Source organism: Bos indicus, chromosome 12 (genome assembly GCF_029378745.1).
Source record: "Bos indicus isolate NIAB-ARS_2022 breed Sahiwal x Tharparkar chromosome 12, NIAB-ARS_B.indTharparkar_mat_pri_1.0, whole genome shotgun sequence".
Lineage (NCBI taxonomy): Eukaryota > Metazoa > Chordata > Mammalia > Artiodactyla > Bovidae > Bos > Bos indicus.
The window spans coordinates 24,365,760-24,389,766 of NC_091771.1; positions in this window are offsets into that span (position 1 = coordinate 24,365,760).

The following is a 24,007-nucleotide window of genomic DNA, read 5'->3' on the forward strand; positions in this document are numbered from 1 at the left end:
TGTGTTTTTTAATTTTTCTCTTCAAATGATATTACCATGAATAACCATTTAAATATCAGAAAACTTAATGAACACACCCACTCATAGCATTACAAAGTCAAGATTTAAATAGAAAATCCTGCTGCTGATGTTTCAAACACACACACACTTCATGAACAAAGTATAACATTGAAAAAATGACTTCACTATAAAATGGGACAGACAAAAGTAACGTCTAAAAGGTTACAGTGATGATTAAATGAAATCACATGTCTAAAACATTTGACAATGTGCCTGGTATGTAGTAAACACCCACTACAGATTATAAAGCCCTTGGTCAGGAACAATTTGGGTCCTATTACTGCCCTAGTTCTGATCTTGCTCTCCTTATGTCAAGCCTGCAGTTTCCAACCTGCATCAACTTTTTTGTTTTTTGGAGGTTTGCTTTCCCCATGCCAATTCCCACTGGGCAGGTCATTTTCCTGATACAAATACTGATATATCAACTGAAGGAAGGAAGAAAGCAAGAAAGAGAAAGAAGAGAGGGAAGGAAGGAAGAGAGAGTATTGTCTTCAATTGCTCAAAAGTATTGTCTGCAATTGCTCAAAGCTCAATTAACAAGACATGACTCCAGTGACTCATCTATATGTAGTCCCTCAAGTGTATTTCTATCACTTCTATGCTAGTATTTCTTGTCTCTCTTTCTAGATACTTTTGCACCAATCTGTATAACGCAGGAACTACAGATGTTATAGAGCTCTCCAAAACAAACCGGTGTTTATGAATGCCTTCTGAGGCATGCAGCTGTAAAGCCAGTAACCCTTAGGTGAATACACTCCTGTCTATACAAAAGGATTTCTCTGAGACTCTGCTACATTCTTTTGTTTCATAAAGTTCATTCACTCTTAATTATTTCCTGCCTCTTGATACAAATATTTATATGATTGGGGATTCGTTTTCTCTTGGAGCTGAGCCTAGTCTATCTAACACAGGGCTTTTCTATTTAACTGTTTCACATTTAGTACATGTGTGTTTACTTATATTTGTTAGAAAAATTCAACCACTTACCATATTACTGGATAATGGAGTAAAAAAAATAAAGCACAGTCAATCCAAATTTAAGACCTAATTACTTGGAAGTATTTATCCATAATTTCACTCATTGAATCTATGCAAACTGAATTAAATAAATGTCTTCTATGTGTTCTTGTGGAGTTCATAACCCAAAAAAGATGCTGCTAATAGGTTATATTTTTTGAGTGCTTACATACCCCAGGCATTATTCTAAGTGCTTCATATATATCATTTTATTTAAACTCACAAAAACCCTATGACTTTGGTACCATTATTTCACAAATGAGAGAATCATAACTCAGTGAAATTATTTTTTCCAACAGCATAATCAGGAAGAGATCAGCAAGTTTGACCTCAGAGCCCTGGTGCATACTTACTGTCCGCTACGCCCTTATGTAATAATGGTCAACCTTTGCAGAGTACTCACTATCTCTTCACAGTACTACACAGCTACTCTTCTCAGTATCATATGACTCCTTTTGTCGTAACCACAATCCCATAGTCATAATATTATAATCCCCATTTTAGAGATGGGGAAAATGAAGACAGAAAAATTAAGTAATCCCACAAGACCATGCGACAGGAACTTTGTTTATTGTTATAAACAATAGTGAAAGAAGTGGAAGTGTTAGTCGTCCAGTCGTCTACAACTCTTTGTGACCCCATGATTGTAGCCCGCCATGCTCCTCTAGCCACAGAATTCTCCAGGCAAGAATACTAGAGTGGATTGTCATTCCCTTCTCCAGGGGATATTCTCAATCCAGGGATCAAACGCAGCACCCCCTCCCCACACTGCAGGCAGATTCTTATAAACAATGCCTACTACTAAATCCAACAGTACAGAAGCACCCCAAGCACCTGACTCTTGTAAGCAGTGTGCTTATGCAGGAAAAATTCCTTTTTCTCCTACCCTTTTGTTGAACTATCTATCAGGATGACGAGAAGGAAACTGAATAGTTGTTTTAATTACATTTTTATAAAAATGGAAATTATTTTGGTCAATCAAACTATTTATGCATTTTATTTACAAATACTGAATGTTACCAAAAGAATATGAATTACTGAGATTACCAAATCAAAAGACAAATCTAGCCAAAAATAAAACATCACAAACTGTCCCTGCAAGGATTTGAAAATGTACTAGAAGAAACGTGTTACCACTGATGATCTAATTATGTTCCTGTTTTCCAGCAAAGTTTACCAGGAGTAAAAATAAGATTCCAATACTTCTTTTTAAAATCGAATTCTTCAGCTTCATCATTTAAAACTGTAAATATAAAGATATGCTATATAATGTGTACAAGCCTTAAAAGTATTTTTTTCTTTTTTCCTGGTAGAACTGATATTGTGAAATTTTGCAAGCTACCTATGATCAATTTCAGAGTTATTCAGAAAAAGAAGTCACTAAGTTTTATTTGTCTGCTTTAATATTTGTTAAAAAATTTGTTGTTGTTGTTTAAGTCATGTCCGAATAAGTAAATACAAATGGAATTAGGTAGGAAAAAACACAAACTTATGTCCATAAAATATTAAAAATATTAAACACTATACCTATATAAGCTGAAGTCTTACAAATTTAGAACAATATTCTAAGTATGGAAAAGTGCTCAAGAATAAGTGGAACTTTAAATTTTCTAAGAAAAAAATTTAAGAGCTAATACTGGCTACCAGTCATATGTATAAATCATCCCAAAAATCTAAAAATAGAAATGTCTTAAACAGAATGCAAGAAGACATACAGAATGGCTCATCAAGCTTTCCCAGCTAGGAAAATGTGGCTTTCCCATACATCATTCAATAAAAAACAGATGGGGAAAATTGGTTGCCAGAAAGAAAGAGAAGATATACAGCATGTTATAATTATGAGCTTCGAATAAACAAAGAGAGGGAGAAAAATATTTCAAGACAAAAATGACAAAGTTTCTTCCATGAAAGTTATCTCTCCTGAGTAGGGCAAACTAAGGATAAAGTGACATCTTCTCAGAAATATTAAATACCCCTGAAGTGGACATTTTTCAATCATCTAGAAGCCACCCCTCTTTGGTTATAACCAGCAAATGCTCTGTCACTCCTGGTACTTGTGGCTCAGAGGTCCCATCCATGCTCTGGGGACAGACTGAGTGAGTCATGTTGGTTCAGTCCCTCTAGTCTCATGATCAAATCAGGCCACATCAGGGATAGGCATGTCCCTCAAACTGGTCCAATTTAGAGTTAATCCTAGGGTTTGTGCAGAAACTCTGAGGAAGCTGCGCTGTTTTTCACTGGGGTTGAACATAGAAGGCTGTAGATCTAGCGTTAGTGACAGCCATACTGACATCGCAGGGAAGTGGATTGACACCACCATGCAGGACAGCAGACTGAAGAGACAGTGAGACCCCATGACAGCATTTCAGCCCCTTGATCAAACTGCTCCTACAGCAGATGCTCCTCTGGAATTCTGAGTCATGTGAGCCAACAAACATCTCTTTTAGCTTAAGCCAGTTTGGGTTGGATTTTCTCTCCAGTGATCCTAGAAAAGTCCTTAATGGTCAGACTTCACGCTCAGCAAAAAAAAATGAATAACAAAAACTAGAGTCACTGTGGTTTACATAGCACAGTTTCCACACTTGTCAAAACAACTCTGTGAAGTGTCGCTACAATTCCCATTTTATAGATCAGGTTAAATGGGGTCTTAGTCTGTGGGAGCTATGAAAAGAGTATACCACTGGGCAGCTTATAAACAACAGGAACTTCTCACACTTCTGGAAGCTGGAAGTCCAAGATCCAGGTGCCATCATGAGCCCTCTTCTGGGTTGCAGACTTCTTGTTGAATCTTCACTTGAGGGAAGAGGAATGTAGCAAGCTCTCTGATACCACTTTTATAAGGTGACTCATCCCATTCATGAGAGCAGAACCCTCATGACCTGGTCACTTCCCAAAGGCCCTATTTCATACCATCATTTCAGGCTTTAGGATTTTGATCTTATAAATTTGGAAGGACACAAACATTCAGACCCTAGCATATGTCTTGCCCAAGATTATACAGCTGGTAATTAGCAGCACCCAGATCTTTCTCCTTTTCAACTTTCAATTAAGGTTAAAAAGACAAAGGAATGCTCAGTGCTATGTCAGGTGGCACAAAAGACATGGTTTAAGTGTAACTTATCTTTCTAGAATTTCCAGGAACACAGACCTACCAACCAGTTTTAGACTCTGGACCCCAGAATTACAGCATTATAAATTTGTATTGTTTGAAGTCACTAAGTTTGCAGTAATTTGTTACAGTGAAAATAGGAAACTAATATATGGGAGCTATATTTTCTTATAAAAACATAAAAATACAAACATTGAAATACTGAGTAAAGTAGGAAGAGTCTCCCTTGCATAGGATTTCTGGAAGCCAAATTCTAATCACCCAGTATCTGTTCTGCATCACCCAGTTCACTTTTTACTAGCCTACTATTAATATTTCCCAGTCAACATTCAAAAACCTGCTTTTATTCTGTATGACATGGAAAACTTCAGGTCAGAAAATGAAGTTTTTAAACATACTTTTACAATAGCATCTAAAATATGAAATGCCCAGGAATAAATCCAATAAAATATATAAAAGACTGCACATGAAACCTTAAAACAATATTGAAGGAAATTAAAGAAGACCTATATAAATATATAAATCATAACTGCAGATTAGAATAACCATATTATAATGTATCATTTATCCTCAAATTGATCTAGTGCAATCCACATAAAAGTACCAAGGAAATTTATAAGACAAATTTTACATTTATATGGAAATGCAAAGGGCCAAGAATAGCTAAGACAAACTTAAAGTAGAAGAAAAGGTAGGAAGACTACTCTACTGAAAATCAAGACTTAGAAATAGAATAAAGGAATAAACAGAGGCCAAGACATGGGCCCATACAAGACGGCCTTTTGGTCTATGACAATAGCAACTTTGCAGAGGCTATCTTTAACAAAAGGACTAGGACAGTTGATTATCCATATGAAAAAGAAAATTAACTTGACTCTTTCCTCATGGCAAACACATAAATCAAAGGAAGTTAGGTTTATATGCTAAGGTAAAAAACAATGGAGGTTTTAGAAAACAATTTAGGATAGTATTTTCATGATTTGGTGCTGAGAAAATTTTATTCATAAATATTATTTAACAGTATAAGTTTTTAATAAATTGGGCTAATTATAATTAAGAATCTGGTCATCAAATGATACCACTAAGAAAGCAAAAAGACAAATGATGAGGACTATGTGCCATATAAATAACCAGAGGAAGGTTGATTCAAAACACATAAAAAGTATTGAAACTGGAGCCTATTATACAGAGTGAAGTAAGCCAGAAAGAAAAACACCAATACAGTATACTAACTAGCATATATATGGAATTTAGAAAGATGGTAACGATAACCCTGTATGTGAGACAGCAAAAGAGACACAGATGTATAGAACAGTCTTTTGGACTCTGTGGGAGAGGGAGAGGGAGCGGGTGGGATGATTTGGGAGAATGGCATTGAAACATGTATAATATCATATTTGAAAGGAATCACCAGTCCAGGTTCGATGCATGATACAGGATGCTTGGGGCTGGTACACTGGGATGACCCAGAGGGATGGTATGGGGAGGGAGGAGGGAGGGGGGGTTCGGGATGGGGAACACGTGTACACCCGTGGCGGATTCATGTTGATGTATGGCAAAACCAATACAATATTGTAATTAACCTCCAATTAAAATAAATAAATTTATATTTAAAAAAAGAGTTGCTTATTAGAATAACTAAGTCATAGGGTCTAATATACAAGATAGAAGCTATAGTTAATAATGTTAAATTGCATGTCTGAAAGTTGCCAAGAGAGATCTGAAAAGTCCTTATCACAAGAAAAAAATGTAATTATATATGGTGACGGATATAGACTAGACCTATTTTAGTGATCATTTCTCAAAAAACTTGATCCTTGACAACATGGGTTTGAACAGTGCAGGTATACTTATTCATGAATATTTTTCAAAAAAATAAACCGTTCCAGATCCATAGGTTCCACATCCATGTGCCTCGATTTAAAAAAAGCATTCTTCCAAATCAAAATGTACAGGAGAAACAGTCTAATTAAAAATGAACAAAAGTCTTGAGCAGGCACTTCACAAAAAAGGAAATTCAAAACCAAATAACATAGGCAAAGGTACTCAACTTTATTATTCAGGAGATCCACACTAAGCCATTTCACACCCACTAGACTAGCAAACATTTAAAAAACTAACAATACCAGATATTGGCAGAGATATAGAGTAGTAATTTATGTGCGATGCCAGTAGAATCATAAATGGATGCAACCAATTTGGAAAACAGCTTATTATTGAACATACATACATTGAAAATATTCTATGACCAGTAATTCCACTCCTACACGTATGACCCATATAAATATGTACATATATGCACCAAGAGATATACAAAAGAATGTTCCTAATAGCATTATTTTTCAATGGTCGAAACTGTGAAACAACCTAAATGCCCACCGACAAAAAAATGGGTAAAGCAGGACTTCCCCGGTGGTCTCTTGGTTAAAACTCTGCGCCCACAATGCAGGGAGCCCAGATTTGAACCTTGGTCAGGGAACTAGATACCACATGGTGCAAATGAAGATCCTGCATGCCTCAGTGAAGACCCAGTACAGCCAAATAAATAAATAATAATTTTTAAGTGGGTAAAGAAACAAATATATTCATGCAATAAAATGTTTCAGTAAAAATTAACAAATATCAGCTACACAAAACAACATGGATGAATCTCACAAATGTAATATCAAGCAAAAGAAGCCAGGCACAAAAGAATGAATATCATATAACGCCATTTACATAAAATTCAAAAACAAGCAAGACTAGACGTAGTGTTAATGAATGCGTATTAGATGACAAAACTGTAAAACACAGAAGTGATTATTATTATCAACAGAATGTTTATTTTTAAGAATAAGAATGAAAAGTGTGAATAGGTAGGGTAATGAAAATATTGGCTCTTGATCTGGCTCATTCATTTGTGTCACTTTTTTTTCAAAATTAAATAATTTTTTTAAAGTTATGCAGAAAGGGAAATAATTATATTTTACCATGTGGCTTAGATCTGAATATTATACATACATTATAACATGATAATGTAACATGATAATATTTACCAATATATTAATCTGGAAAAAATTAGAATATAACTCTATGAAGAGAATGGGGGCCAAGAATATATTTGTGTGTTCAGGGAAGGGAATTAAAGAAAAGTAAGTCCTTAGCTTCCTTAGTGCAAAGTCAACAGATAATACCTAAAATTGAGAAAACCAGAAGTAGCAATACAAGCATGTTATTCAGAGATATGGAGATAAACAAAAAAGATATTCTAGAAAAACAAAAAATTACTACCTCTGGAAGAGACGAAATTAAGAGCCAGAGACAAGTGTTATAGACCTAACTGACTCTTTAAATTATGTTCATATTAGGCAGAAAAGGCCAGGTTATGATGTGATAACAAGCAATCTTCAACCTTGGACCCAGAGCAAAAGCAAGAAGTAAACTTTTTCTGATTAAGGTTATTGAAATATACAAATTTAAGATTATTGACTTATACGAATATCTTTAAACTTAGTTATAGTGTATGTTTCAAGATGGCCACAGCAAGATCTCTCATTCCACATGTTCTTCTCTTACTGTGATATTGCCACTCTTTCTACAGGGTCTGTGGGCCTCTGTTCCCCTTGATTCTGGGTGAGACTATGACTACAGCCTATAACAACTGGCCAAAACTCACACAAGAAGGAAACAATCCGAATGGGATCACATAATATTACAGAAATCGAATCAATAATTAGTAACCTTCAACACAGACAGCAGCATGCACAGATGGATACACTGGTGAATTCAATAAAATACATAAGGAAGAAATAACCAATTCTCTACAATTTATTCCAGGACAGAGGTAAAGGGAATGCTTTCTGACTTATTTTATGAGACCAGCTCTATCCTTATACCAAAACCACACAGAGATATTACAAGAAAAGAAAACGACAGACCATTATGTCTTGGAAGCAACATATGGCCTTCATTAGGAGTGGGGTAAATGGCCTTCAGTAGGAGTGGGATAAATAAAATGGGGTACATCCAGACAATGGAATATTATTCAGCATTAAAATGAAGTGACCTATCAAGCCATGAAAAGACACAGAAAGGAAGCTTGAATGTAGATTACTAAGGGAAAGAAAATAATCAGGATAGGCTAATTACTTACTGTATGATCCCAACTACATGACATTCTGGAAAAGCCTACGGGACAGTAAAATATTCAGCGGTTGCCAGTAACTGGGGGAAAGCGGTGAGGTGAATAGGCAGAGAATTTTTAGGGCAATGAAAAATTGGGAAAAAAGGGTTGGGAAAATCTCCTGGAGAAGGAAATGGCAACCCACTCAAGTATTCTTGCCTAGAAAATTCCATGGGCAGAGGAGCCTGGAGGGGCTACAGGCCATGAGTTTGCAAAGAGTCCGACACGACTTGGCGGCTAAACCACCAATAGAAAGTACAATACCAAGAATGAACTTTAATATAAACTGTGGACTTTGGGCAATTATTGTATGTCATGTAGATTCATCAACTGTAAAAATGTACCACTCTTGTGGGGATGTTGATAATAGGGAGGCTTTGTTTGTGGATAGGCTGAGGTTATGCAGGAAATCTCTTAATTTTGATTAAGAGATTTTAATAAAATCTCTTCCTCTTAATTTTGTTGTGAAATTAAAATAAATTTCTCTAAAATAAAGTCTTTAAAAAAGCAAACAAATATGTCATAAAAGGTAGCTAATTTTAAAGTAATAAATTCATTAATTACAATACAAACCCTCTCTCACGATATTTTAAAATATCTAGTTAGAAGAAACTATTCTAAAACATGCCAAAATTTCTGCCATTCAGTGTTCCTTCTTTAGGTGATAATCCAAACATTATTTTCTGAGAGTTCATTCTTGTCATCCTACTTAGCTTTTATAACTGGATCTGACAAACACTTTAGTCACTCTGAAGATTTCCTGAGTTCCAGGTGTATTCCCAGTAACTCTCATGAAGAAGCTGTGCTGTGCTGTGTGCTTAGTCGTTCAGTCGTGTCTGACTATTTGCTGCCCCATGGACTGTAGCCCACCAGGCTTCTCTGTTCATGGGATTCTCCAGGCAAGAATACTGGAGTGGGCTGCCATTTCCTACTACAGGGGATCTTCCTGACCCAGGGAAGGAACCTGCGTTTCTTGCATCTCCTGAGTCTCCTGCATTTGCAGGGAGGTTCTTTACCACTAGCGTCACCTGGAAACCCTCAAGAAGAAATTTCTAAAATCACCTTAATAATCAGGACCAATCTCATCCATGTCACAGGATCAGACTCATCAGAGCTTTGTTTCTCAGGAACAACCTCCAGAATCACATCATAAAATTGACCTGCTAAGAGAGCTGCTGCTACTTCTGTGGAAATGGTTAATCTATTAAAAAAAAAAAAAAAAAAACTTTACTAGTTTTCCCTTTCAAATTCTCTCAGATATCTGAGTTCAAAGACTACTAACTCTCCACATTAATGAAAGCTAAGAAAGCTTGGAAAAATTCTTAAGGAGATGGAAATACCAGACAACCTTACCTGCCTCCTAAGAAATCTGTATGCAGGTCAAGAAGCAACAGTTAGAACCAGACATGGAACAACAGACTGGTTGCAAATTGGAAAAGGAGTACGACAAGGCTGTGTATTGTCACCCTGCTTGTTTAACTTATATGCAGAGTACATCATTCAAAATACTGGGCTGCATGAAGCACAAGCTGGAATCAAGATTGCTGGGAGAAATATCAATAACCCCAGATGTGCAGATGACACCACCCTTATGGCAGAAAGCAAAAAAGAACTGAAGAGTCTCTTAATGAAAGTGAAAGAAGAGAGTGAAAAAGCTGGCTTAAAATTCAACATTCAAAAAACAAAGATCATGGCATCTGGGCCATCACTTCATGGCAAATAGATGGGGAAACAATGGCAAGTGACAGAATTTACTTTGTAGGGCTCCAAAATCACTGCAGGTGGTGACTGCAGCCATGCAGTTAAAAAACGCTTACTCCTTGGAAGGAAAGCTATGACCAACTTAGAGAGCATATTAAAAAGCAGAGACAGCAAAAGAGACACTGATGTATAGAACAGTCTTATGGACTCTATGGGAGAGGGAGAGGGAGAGGGTGGGAAGATTTGGGAGAATGGCATTGAAACATGTAAAATATCATGTATGAAATGAGATGCCAGTCCAGGTTCGATGCACGATACTGGCTGCTTGGGGCTAGTGCACTGGGACGACCCAGAGGGATGGTATGGGGAGGTAGGAGGGAGGAGGGTTCAGGATGGGGAACACATGTATACCTGTGGCGGATTCATTTTGATATTTGGCAAAACTAATACAATTATGTAAAGTTTAAAAATTAAAAAAAAAAAAGCAGAGACATTACTTTGCCAACAAAGATCCATCTAGTCCAAGCTATGGTTTTTCCAGTAGCCATGTATAGATGTGAGAGTTGGACCGTAAAGAAAGCTGGAGCACTGAAGAATTGATGCTTTTGAATTGTGGTGTTGGATAAGACTCTTGAGAGTCCCTTAGACTGCAATAAGATCAAACCAGTCAATCCTAAAGAAAATCAGTCCTGAACATTCATTGGAAGGACTGATGCTGAAGCTGAAGCTCCAATACTTTGGCCACCTGATGCAAAGAACAGACTCCTTAGAAAAGACCCTGATACTGGGAAAGATTGAAGGCAGGAGGAGAAGGGGACAACAGAGGATGAGCTGGTTGAATGGCATCATCGACTCGATGGACATGAGTTTGAGCAAGCTCCAGGATTTGGTGATGGACAGAGAAGCCTAGCGTGCTGCAATCCATGGGGTTGCAAAGAGTCAGAAATGACTAAGCGACTAAACTGAAGAGAGCTGTATTTGAAATGCTAAACATTAGAGTGAAAAACTTTAGCAAGAGAAATAAACTGTGAAAATAAATAAATCAGTCAATAAAGAGAAATAAGTGCATCTGGTTTTTAAGGAGCAATATCTACCAGCTAGAACTTTTACTCAGTAGTCAAATATTCTCCATAGAAAACAGCAAATAAGTAATTGGATTCTGAGTAACTTCACTAAACAATCTATTCTGTCATCACTTGTATGCTAAAGTCAAATGTCTTATTGATTAATACATTATATAAATTTGGCAAATCTCTGTTGTCTACTCTGTTCACATCAAGAGATTACAAATTTTATTAAAAATGTATTTAGCAAGTCATTTCAGGACCTAACAAGATAAAGTGAATAATGTTTCAGAAAAGTTGATACAACAAGCAATGCATTCCTTTATTTTTATATGTCTGGAAACTTTTAATCATATACATAAATGGTTTTAAAATCATATTTAAGTTTATGAATCACATGAACTAACAGTTATTATAACTGACATGAGAATTTAAAATGTGAGTTCTTGCAATAACCATAATGGATCAAAAATACATTCTTCCCTTCTGTATTGAATAAGCAATAGCCACACACACACACACACACACACACACACACACACTCACACACACACACAACTCTACTAATCAGCCCAAAAAAACATTAATTTTTCTTAAGTTAACAGAGTCATAGGGAAATTCAATACTTTTTCTTACTTTTTTCCTTTCTCATGTAGTAAGAGTTAAAGAACACTGAAAAAGCAATCTTGACCATAGAATTTGATAGATTAAGTCTGAATTATTACTTAAACTTCCAGTTGTAAAAACAAATCCCTGCTACAAATTTATCTAGGCTTTTTTTATTATGTGTTTCTCCCACTGCAGGCATAAATATCATTTGAGTCTTCCTGCATGCGTGTCCTTCTTTGATAGATGGCTTAGTACCAAAACCTTTTATTTTTTCAGAGTAAGCACAATTTCCAAATCCTATGTAGTCTGATAAATATGCTATGAAAGATTGGTCAGCACTGATGCAGACAGCCAAGTTCTGCACTGGTAAGAAAGAAAATAAGGTGATGGAGAAAGAATCTGTCCTCTGTCTCTACCCAGAAATACTAGATATTGTGAATTCTAGGGTCCATGGGCAGTAACTTGCAATTTGAGAATTACTCACACCAGTAGAATATCAATGATGCAGAAAACAAACTGCCTTTGGCTCAGGATCCACTTGTTACTACCATCTATTCCCTGACTCCCATAGAGGAGTGGGAGAAATATAGGAGTAAATGTAAACATATGAATCTGAGCCCTATCTGGCTCCATTATACTTTTAACAGCGAGTGGTTGGCTTCTATATGCAATGAATAAAGAGAAGATTAGTAACTCTCATCAATACAATTCATCTCCTCCATCTACACAAATTCAACCCTTTAGGTGGAGTCCTGAAGCACCACCAGGGCCCTCTATTCAACCAGAGTAAGGCTGTGGGTACTTGATAAAATTCACCTTTAAAAAATCTTTACAAATGCTTTTTGCTCAGGCTTCCTCTCTACACTCCTTATTCTCTCATCCCAGTCTGATTGTCCTGTTTCCTTCCCATTCCCTCTTACTTAGGACTCTCCACTTGGAGCGTGATCTAGTTGTTTATTTTACCTGGACCCAATTTCACTCCTGTCCCCTTGCTGTTCAGTTGCTAAGTCGTGTCCGACTCTTTGCGACCCCACGGACCACAGCGCACCAGGCTCCTCTGTCCTTCACTATCCCCTGGAGTTTGCTCAGACTCATGTCCATTGAATCAGTGATGCCCTGTCCTTTAGATACAGCTTTTTAGACCACTGACCATGGTTTCTGGAGTCCCTGTTGCCACACCAAATCTAGTTCCTATAACTATGATGCCCAACACAAGTCTCAAGAAGAGTTTCAATATTTCCTCAAAGAAAGTACAGAGTACAAGGAGAAAGAAGCAGTCTGTTTCCCTAAGTCAAAGGCACCCCTGAGTTAATAATAATGAAAAGTGGAGTTAGATGCTTCACATATGACCTTCACCTGTAATAGGTATTTAGCCTCAGAAGCATGAGACTGCAAAGAAAACAAAGGCATCTTTGAATGGAGGAAAAGTAATACAAAATACATTTTCATTAAACCACTGCTCCCACCAGTGGTAACCTTTTATTGGTCCCTTCATAGAAAATGCTCAAAAATTAATCTCTTTAATTAAACTTTTAAAATAAATCTATTTAAAAAGATGCATTAAAATTTAAAATTTCAGATTGCAGTTTAAGTAACAACCACGTAACAGCTTAAAAGGAGCTGAATTGGAATTCTATGATCTACATCACACTTGAACCTATAGGGGAGATTTAAAATATATTCCTAAATTGCATCCCACCCTGCCAAATCAAAATCTCCATGGGTCAGGATAAGAAGTCCTTTTAAAAAGTGGTATTAGCAGGTCCTGAAGGAACCTTTGTCAATCCCTGCTCTAAGAGTGAAGCTGTAGTTCTCCATTTTATCTGGTGCACCTTGCCTCAAAACTGCCAAAAAAACAAGGAATAGAAATGCCAACCCCAAGGAAATCAAAATGAAAGACTTAACATAAATCTACTGGTTTTTATTGACTCTAATTGATCAAAATGTTTTTGATACCTATTTCCCATTTTACAACCTTGTTGTAGTATAATACTTAAGAATGTAAAATTGAGATACAAGTGATCTGGTTCCACTTCAGGCTCAGTCACACCCTAGCTCCATGACACTCAGAAATGTCCTCTGTTCTTCATTTTCCTCAGCTGAAAAACCCAAAAATAATGTTAGTATCTGCTTCACAGAGTCACTGACAAGACTAAATTACTACTGCTGCTGCTGCTAAGTCGCTTCAGTCGTGTCCAACTCTGTGCGACCCCATAGACTGCAGCCCACCAGGCTCCGCCGTCCCTGGGATTCTCCAGGCAAGAACACTGGAGTGGGTTGCCATTTCCTTCTCCAGTGCATGAAAGTGAAAAGTGAAAGTGAAGTCGCTCAGTCGTGTCCGACTCTTAGCGACCCCATGGACTGCAGCCCACCAGACTCCTCGGTCCATGGGGTTTTCCAGCCAAGAGTACTGGAGTGGGGTGCCATTACCTTCTCTGGACTAAATTACTAAATACATGCAAATTGCTATAAATAATTCCTAGAATACATAAAGCATTCAAGAATCTGAGTTATGATTAATATTATTTTCATCATAGCATTGGTGTGGGAGTTAAACAGTTGGAAATATATCAGGTTCAAGTTAATGTATATCAGGCTATAAAATACTGCATACTACTGGGACTTCTCTGGTGGTCTCTGTGGGACACTGGCAAACAAACAGATCCTTAAAAACAGTCCCATTAGAACTTCTTGGTGGTCCAGTAGCTAAAATTTCCCCTTCCAGTGCAGGAGGTGAGGGTTCCATCACTGGTTAGGGATTTAAGAACCCACAAACCTCACAGCCAGAAAACCAAAACACAAAACAGAAGCAATATTGTTACAAATTCAATAAGGACTTTAAAAATGACTCACATCAAAAAAATTTTTAAAAGCCCAAGTGTTGCAAATTACTATTTCCTTTCACAGATATTAAAATGTCTTTCTAGCTTATCGAAACCAAAATGTTCACACACAAAAGTAATGAATAATTATGAAGTACAGCATATATCCCACTTCTGACACATTCTTGTTTGGGCTTCTTGGTGGCCCTAGTATAAAAAACCCACCTGCCAGTACAAGAGACATAAGAGATGCAGGTTCAATCCCTGGGTCAGGAAGATCCCTTGGGGGAGGGCATGGCAACCCACTCCAATATTCTTGCTTTGGAAATCCCATGGACAGAGGAGCCTGGCGGGCTATAGTCTACAGGGTCACAAAGAGTCAGACACGACTGAAGCAACTTAGAACACACACATAGCATATATATATATATATATACATATATATATGTGTATATACACCCTGTATATGTGTATACTTCCAAGACTAGTAAAATTGAGCACATAATTTTTAAAAAGTAGAGAGAGGTTTTGGTGAATTTATTTTCAAATTGTCTGCTTTGCTCTAGAGAATCTTAATTTCTCAAAAATAATTCTTGCCCAAGTAAATATGCCCCATGACACATGAATGATAAACACATGAATGATAAATGCATACTATGGAAGATTTTCTTTCCAAAAAACAGTTATCAACTGCTTAAATAAAGTCCCACAGGGCAGAAGAACACCATATGCGTGGTCAAGTCCTGTGTTTCTCATTTCTGTTATTTAATTGCTCTGTATTTGTATCTGGCTTTACTGCAGGAAAGTTTTATGCATGGAATTTGCCTCAAAGCTGAGGATAATAGACTCTCTTCTTTCAGATTTATTCTATACAGCACAATTTTCTGGGGGAAAAATGTGTAAAACTGCTTTGTGGCAATATATATGGAATCAAGAGTAAAATAATAAAAAGAAAACATTGTCCAAAGGAAATTTCAGTGACTGAGTGAAACCCTCTGTCAGACATATTTAACTTCATTTAAACACGCCACTTATTATTTATAGTTTTTCAGAGTATAGATGTGAATCAGGAACCAAAAGTGAATTTATTAAGTAGGGATACTTGAAAGTCATGTACACGTGTCAAAAATGTATTGTGTTAAGAATTGAGGAACCCTACTAACTCCCACCCCTTCAAAAAAGGCAGGCTACCTGCTATTCTTTTATATTCTAGACCAATTTTGTTATTTTACCCTCTACCTTTTGACGAATGCATAAGTTTTTAAACAAAAGATACAGAATTACAGAAATCTTTCCATCTTAGCATGAAAACGTAGGAGGACTAAAACTGCTTCTCAATCCCAAAAGAATTAACATGGAATACTGATTACTACTAATTTATTTTTTATTCATGTCCTCACTTTTTATTTTAAATTTGTCTTAATTACAATATAAAACATGCTAAAAAGAAACAACAGAATACATATATACACCAAAAGACATTCCAGAATGCTCAAACCAGTGCTACTCAACATAGCACTAAACGAGAAATGACCCAAATCTCTAGAAACAAGAGAATGGATAAATTAATTCTCACATATTCATACACTGAGATACTAAAGATCAATGAAAACAATCAGAAAAATTAAAACATGATGAATGAGTATTACAAACATCATAATAGGAAAACAGACACGAGAGTATAATCTCTATTGTTGTTTTTCTATAGAATACAAATAAGTTTAATTAATTGATTTTAGAAATCAATTTGGGGTAGGGGAAATAGTGCTTTTTTTCCAGCGGTAGGTGTATTTATTTTTATTGGAATATAACTGCTTTACAATGTCATTAGTTTTCTGCTGTACAACACTGGTAGATCAGCTATATGCATACATATAACTTCTCCTTCTTAGAACCTCCCTCCCACCCCCTCAGCCCTGTCCCTCCCCTCTAGGTCGTCACAAAGCACCGAGTTGAGCTCCCTGTGCTATCCAGCAGCTAGCTTCCCACTAGCTATCTATTTTGCTGCTAATTTAAATCTATTTTGAGGGTTCCTATTCTGACATAGTAGCTCCCTAGTTTTTCAAACATCCCCCTCTTTCTTAAAACTCAAGAGCATGTGGGTGCTTGCAAAGATGTCTTGAGGGAACTTGTCCAAGAAAGATAATGCCAAATAGGGAATTCCACTGCAAAATAGGACTGAGTCTGAAAAAACATTACAATAAGTTTGCTATACACTACACCACTTGTCTTAGGGATCAACTGGTGTGGAGGTGGGGGGGTCAAAATGAGATTGTCTAAGAATAACTTTCCAGAAAATTCTCTGGCAGTCTAGTGGTTGGGACTCCAAAGATTTCAATGCAGAGGACATAGATTCGATCCCTGGTTGGGGAATGGAGATTCCAAGCACTGCACTCTGCAGCCAAATAAACAAATAAGAAGAATCTTCTAATAACTGAGGAGACAGCATTTAGATTCATGCCCTTCCCTGGTGGCTCAGAGGGTAAAAGTGTCTGCCTATAATGAGACAGACCTGGGTTCGATCCCTGGGTCAGGAAGATCCCCTGGAGAAGGAAACAGCAACCAACTCCAGTACTCTTTCCTGGGAATCCCATGGATGGAGGAGCTGGTAGGCTATAGTCCATGGGGTCGCAAAGAGCTGGACACGACTGCGTGACTTCACTTTCTTTCACTTCACAAAATCTTGACATTTAGCCAGTATGAGCCAAAGAAGAAAGAGCCCCAGCTAAGGAAAACGGGTTCTCCTTTTCCCTATAACCCCCATTCTCTTTGCTTAGACCCTGAACTAACCAGAAGTGAGGTTTTTAGGTATGTGAAGGAACAATTACTACCAGTCCTTGAGCCCCAGATCTGGCTGGACAAGAGTGGGAGCTGAGACTGTGAGGAGAGAAAACAATGATTAAGACTCCGAGCTTCCAACACAGGAGGCATGGATTTGATCCTTGGTCAGGGAACTAAGATCCCACATGCTGCACCACGCAGCCAAAAAAAAAAAAAAAATTCAATTTAAAAACCAAAAAAAAAAAAAAAAAAAAAAGGAAGGAGAAACTTTGAATTGGGTATGAGATTAAAACTTCAATGTAATCTGGGTTGGATATATTTTTAGTATTAATATTTTACTTAGTATATATATATTGTTAGTATACTACTTTGAAGAAAAGAAAATCCTCAAAGCTGAAATTTACTAAAGGTTATAGGATCTTCCCTCCTAGCTCCGTTGGTAAAGAATCTGCCTGCAATGATGGAGACTCAGGTTTGATTCCTGGGTCTGAATAGATCCCCTGGAGAAGGAAATGGCAACCCACTCCAGTATTCTTCCCTAGAAAATCCCATGGACAGAGGAACCTGGTGGGCTACAGTACATGGGGTCACAAGAGTCAGACATGATTTAATGACTAAACCACCATAGGATCTTCCAGAGCTGTCATCCACAGGCAGCGAGATGTGGTGGAGCATTTTTGAAACTAGGGGAATGTGGGGAGGAGGGTAGAGGATAGTCATTTCTTACTTTGTACACCTCTAAGCCCAGGCCATTTAGCAAACAGGTTACATTTAGAATAAACCTTCAATCACTACTGTAAACTGTTTCTTCATCCTGTGAAAGAGCCCAAACAAAACAATTTAGGTATTTTCATTTATACTGTCAATTGTGAAATAAATAAGGACACATATATCTTGTTACAGCTTATCTTCCTTTTTTTAAACTTCAAATTCTAAAGCAGTGAAAGATTATTATTTGTTATTACATTTTTTGGAGGTGAGGCAGACAAAATAAATTCTAATTTTATTTTTTAAATGATAAAAAGCAATAAGTATAAAAACCACAGGTATTCTTAGAGCTCACATATTCCTTATTCAGAAGCTTATCAGAGAACAGGCTTTGTGTTGCTTTCTATAAGTAAGCACTTACTTCACAGTAAGCAAATACTTTTGTGTTCGTTTATCTAGATGAAAGTGTGACTTGACAAAAAAAAAAAGTTTTTGTTAAGGAAATTTATGTTTAATAAAATTACACATATTTTCAGTAACTTGAACTGAATTTTTAGTTCTTGTCTTCCATAGCCAACGGAAAAAATTATTTCCTGCACCAACATCAGGCTGTGTCTCACTATGTATTATCAAGGGGATGAAATCTACAGTCTATATACTCAGACATGCAAGTGTATGATTTTCTGTATTTTAAATTACTTACCTCATCTTGGCTCTCGAGCTGCCTTTCCAACTTTGCCAACTAAATGTACCCTGGTGGTTTTATTTGAAAATTGTCTATTTAGAGTAATTACTCATTTCCAGATTTGTGCTTTTCCTGGAAGAGATTTCCAGATTTCTTCTCAACACAGTCTCTAGGCAGGAGGAGAAGGGGATGACAGAGGATGAGATGGTTGGATGGCATCACCGACTCGATGGAGATGAGTTTGGGTAAACTCCAGGAGTTGGTGATGGACAGGGAAGCCTGGCATACTACAGTCCATGAGGACTGCAGAGAGTCTGCAAAGAGTGTGTCCGCAGAGAGTCAGACACAAAACTGAGCTACTAAACAGAGGTATAAGATAAACTTAAATTTCCAATCAGCAAAGGGTAGGAAGTGACTGGTCCTTATGATTTTCTCTGACTGGACAACTCATCCCATTTGGTGAAAGCACTGACTCCTGTTCTCACTGTATCTGATAAGATATAACTGGTCTGTCTGGTCACTGCTTACCCTAACGTAGCATCCACAGGGATGTAGTTGCTCCCACTTGGTCTGTTTAGAATTAGGCTCATATGTGCTGCTGAGAAAATCATAGAACTTTGCCTTGCCTCCTGAAATGCCACATACTCTATGGCCTCGTTATCCCAACCTCAGGCTTCTTATGACTGATTCTCTCAACACTCCTTTCCCATCCTCAGCCTCTATTTCAATATTCAAGGTTCTTTGTTGTAAACAACAGAAGTAGATTTTCCCTGAATAGGGCAGTGTAGGTGAGGGAGAACAGCTAAAGAATATTTTGCATGACTTGAAGGAACACTGAAATGATTATAAGCAAGACTTGAATCTGGGCTTCTAGAAACAGAATCCAAATTATGCCATAGAACTTCTACTTCTGAGTAGAATATACTAGGGATGCAGCAGGTCAACATTCCCACTGAGGCAGTTGAAAAAAAAAAATGAATGAATGAACAAGAATTATACTCTTGGGGGGGGCATTCCTAAGGTGGCAGAGGACTAGGACGGGGAGATCACTTTCTCCCCCACAAATTCATCAAAAGAACATTTGAACGCTGAGTAAATTCCACAAAACAACTTCTGAATGCTGGCAGAGGACATCAGGCACTCAGAAAAGCAGCCCATTGTCTTCAAAAGGAGGTAGGAAAAAATATAAAAGATAAAAAGAGAGACAAAAGAGGTAGGGATGGAGATCCATCCCGGGAAGGGAGTCTTAAAAAAGAGAGAAGTTTCAAACACCAGGAAACATTCTCACTGGCGAGTCTGTGGCGAGCCTTGGAAACTCAGAGGGCAACATAACTGGGAGGAAAAAATAAATAAATAATTAAAACCCACAGATTATGTGCCCAACGGTAACTCCCAGTGGAGAAGCAGCACAGACGCCCGCATCTGCCACTAGCAAGCGGGGGCCAAGCAGGGAGGCGCAGGCTGCATTGCTTAGAGTAAGGACCAGGCCTGAATGCCACGAGGGCAATCTGAGGGAACTAACTTGAGATAGCAAACCAGACTGTGGGATAGCTATCCCGCGAAAAGCCCCAACCTAAGACAACGCCAGGCCTGCTCACAGAACAAAGGACTGAGCAGAGCTAGATGGCTGCAGGCTGGCCCATCCCCCTCTGGAGACAGGCAGGTGAGGGCAGCCAGAGCCAGAAGGCAGCAACTGTGGCCCCAAAGAGGCATCATCTACCTCAGAGAGGCATCATCTACAGGCAGGCGAGGGCAGCCAGAGACAGAAGGGGGCAACTGTGGTCCCAGAGAGGCATCATCTACCCCAGAGAGGCATCATGCTACCTTGGTTAGCAGGCTTCATTGCTAACCAAGACTTCTTGGGATTCCAGATGGTCGACATCCACCGGGAAGGTCACAGCCAGAGATGAGCTCCCCAGAAGAGACACACAGCACACCTGAGAAGGTGCGCCTGTTGTATACCCAGAAAACTGAGCGGCAGGGACGGGGGAGGCAATAAGTCACAGCGACTGTGCTCACCAAGCACCTAGTCACCTGAGCTGCTCAGACTTGGGAAGGGCACAAAATACAGACCCAACTGAGTCTGCGCCTTTGTGGCGTACCCGAGTACCTGAACCTGAACGGCTTAGACCTGGGAAGTGCATACAACCCAGGGTCAGCCTCACACAGTTCCCGGCAGAGCAACCTAGAGCCTAAGCAGTGTAGACAGGGAAAGCACACACTCCATGAGCTGGGGCAAACCCAGTGTGGCTGAGACACTGCGAGCACACGCCAGTGTTATTTGTTGGCAGTGTTCCTCCTTCCGCACAGCACGACTGAACAGATCAGATCAGATCAGTCGCTCAGTCGTGTCCGACTCTTTGTGACCCCATGAATCGCAGCACACCAGGCCTCCCTGTCCATCACCAACTCCCGGAGTTCACTCAGACTCACGTCCATTGAGTCAGTGATGCCATCCAGCCATCTCATCCTCTGTCGTCCCCTTCTCCTCCTGCCCCCAATCCCTCCCAGCATCAGAGTCTTTTCCAATGAGTCAACTCTTCGTATGAGGTGGCCAAAGTACTGGAGTTTCAGCTTTAGCATCAGTCCTTCCAAAGAAATCACAGGGCTGATCTCCTTCAGAATGCACTGGTTGGATCTCCTTGCAGTCCAAGGGACTCTCAAGAGTCTTCTCCAACACCACAGTTCAAAAGCATCAATTCTTTGGCGCTCAGCCTTCTTCACAGTCCAACTCTCACATCCATACATGACCACAGGAAAAACCATAGCCTTGACTAGACGAACTTTTTTTGGCAAAGTAATGTCTCTGCTTTTGAATATGCTATCTAGGTTGGTCATAACTTTCCTTCCAAGGAGTAAGCGTCTTTTAATTTCATGGCTGCAGTCATCATCTGTAGTGATTTTGGAGCCCAGAAAAATAAAGTCTGACACTGTTTTCACTGTTTCCCCATCTATTTCCCATGAAGTGGTGGGACCGGATGCCATGATCTTCGTTTTCTGAATGTTGAGCTTAAGCCAACTTTTTCACTCACCACTTTCACTTTCATCAAGAGGCTTTTTAGTTCCTCTTCACTTTCTGCCATAAGGGTGGTGTCATCTGCATATCTGAGGTTATTGAGATTTCTCCCAGCAATCTTGATTACAGCTTCTGTTTCTTCCAGTCCAGCGTTTCTCATGATGTACTCTGCATATAAGTTAAATAAACAGGGTGACAATATACAGCCTTGACGAACTCCTTTTCCTATTTGGAACCAGTCTATTGTTCCATGTCCAGTTCTAACTGTTACTTCCTGACCTGCATACACATTTCTCAAGATGCAGATCAGGTGGTCTGGTATTCCCATCTCTTTCAGAATTTTCCACAGTTTATTGTGATCCACATAGTCAAAGGCTTTGGCATAGTCAATAAAGCAGAAATAGATGTTTTTCTGGAACTCTCTTGCTTTTTCGATGATCCAGCAGATGTTGGCAATTTGATCTCTGGTTCCTTTTCTAAAACCTTTTCTAAAACCAGCTCGAACATCAGGAAGTTCACGGTTCACATATTGCTGAAGCCTAGCTTGGAGAATTTTGAGCATTACTTTACTAACATGTGAGATGAGTGCAACTGTGCGGTAGTTTGAGCATTCTTTGGCATTGCCTTTCTTTGGGATTGGATGAAAACTGACCTTTTCCAGTCCTGTGGCCACTGCTGAGTTTTCCAAATTTGCTGGCATCTTGAGTGCAGCACTTTCATAGCATCATCTTTCAGGATTTGGAATAGCTCAACTGGAATTCCATCACCTCTACTAGCTTTGTTCATAGTGATGCTTTCTAAGGCCCACCTGACTTCACATTCCAGGATTCTAGGAATCAGCGAACTGAAATGGACTGGAATGGGTGAATTTAACTCAGATAACCCTTATATCTACTACTGCAGGCAAGAATCCCTCAGAAGAAATGGAGTGGCCATCATGGTCAACAAAAGAGTCTGAATTGCAGTACTTGGATGCAATCTCAAAAACGACAGAATGATCTCTATTCGTTTCCAAGGCAAACCATTCAGTATCACAGTAATCCAAGTCTATGCCCCAACCAGTAATGCTGAAGAAGCTGAAGTTGAATGGTTCTATGAAGACCTACAAGACCTTTTAGAACTAACACCCCAAAAAGATTTCCTTTTCATTATAGGGGACTGGAATGCGAAAGTAGGAAGTCAAGAAACACCTGGAGCAACAGCAAATTTGGCCTTGGAATATGGAATGAAGCAGGGCAAAGACTAATAGAGTTTTTCCAAGAAAATGCACTGGTCATAACAAACACCCTCTTCCAACAAGACAAGAGAAGACTCTATACATGGACATCACCAGATGGTCAACACTGAAATCAGATTGATTATATTCTTTGCAGTCAAAGATGGAGCTCTATACAGTCAACAAAAACAAGACCAGGAGCTGACTGTGGCTCAGATCATGAACTCCTTATTGCCAAATTCAGACTGAAATTGAAGAAAGTAGGGAAAACCACTAGACCATTCAGGTATGACCTAAATCAAATCCCTTCTGAGTATACAGTGGAAGTGAGAAATAGATTTAAGGGACTAGCTCTGATAGATAGAGTGCCTGATGAACTATGGAATGAGGTTCGTGACATTGTACAGGAGACAGGGATCAAGACCATCCCCATGGAAAAGAAATGCAAAAAAGCAAAACGGCTCTCGGGGGAGGCCTTACAAATAGCTGTGAAAAGAAGAGAAGCGAAAAGCAAAGGAGAAAAGGAGAGATATAAGCATCTGAAAACAGAGTTCCAAAGAATAGAAAGAAGAGATAAGAAAGCCTTCTTCAGAGATCAGTGCAAAGAAATAGAGGAAAACAACAGAATGGGAAAGACTAAGGATCTCTTTCAAGAAAATCAGAGATACCAAAGGAACATTTCATGCAAAAATGAGCTCGATAAAGGACAGAAATGGTATGGACCTAACAGAAGCAGAAGATATTAAGAAGAGATGGCAAGAATATACAGAAGAACTGTACAAAAAAGATCTTCATGACCCAGATAATCACGATGGTGTGATCACTACTGAACAAATGAACCTAAAAAAAAGTGTCCACCACCGCCCCCTTGTGTCAGGGAGGAAATTAGACACTGAAAAGACCAGCAAACAGAAGCTAAAAAAAAAACAGAGGAACCTCCTTGGAAGTAACAGGTGCAATAGATTAAAACCCTGTAGTTAGTACCCACTACATAGGAAGGGGCCTGTAGATCTTGAGAAGTATAAGCCGGATCAAGGAACTATCTGAAAATGAACTG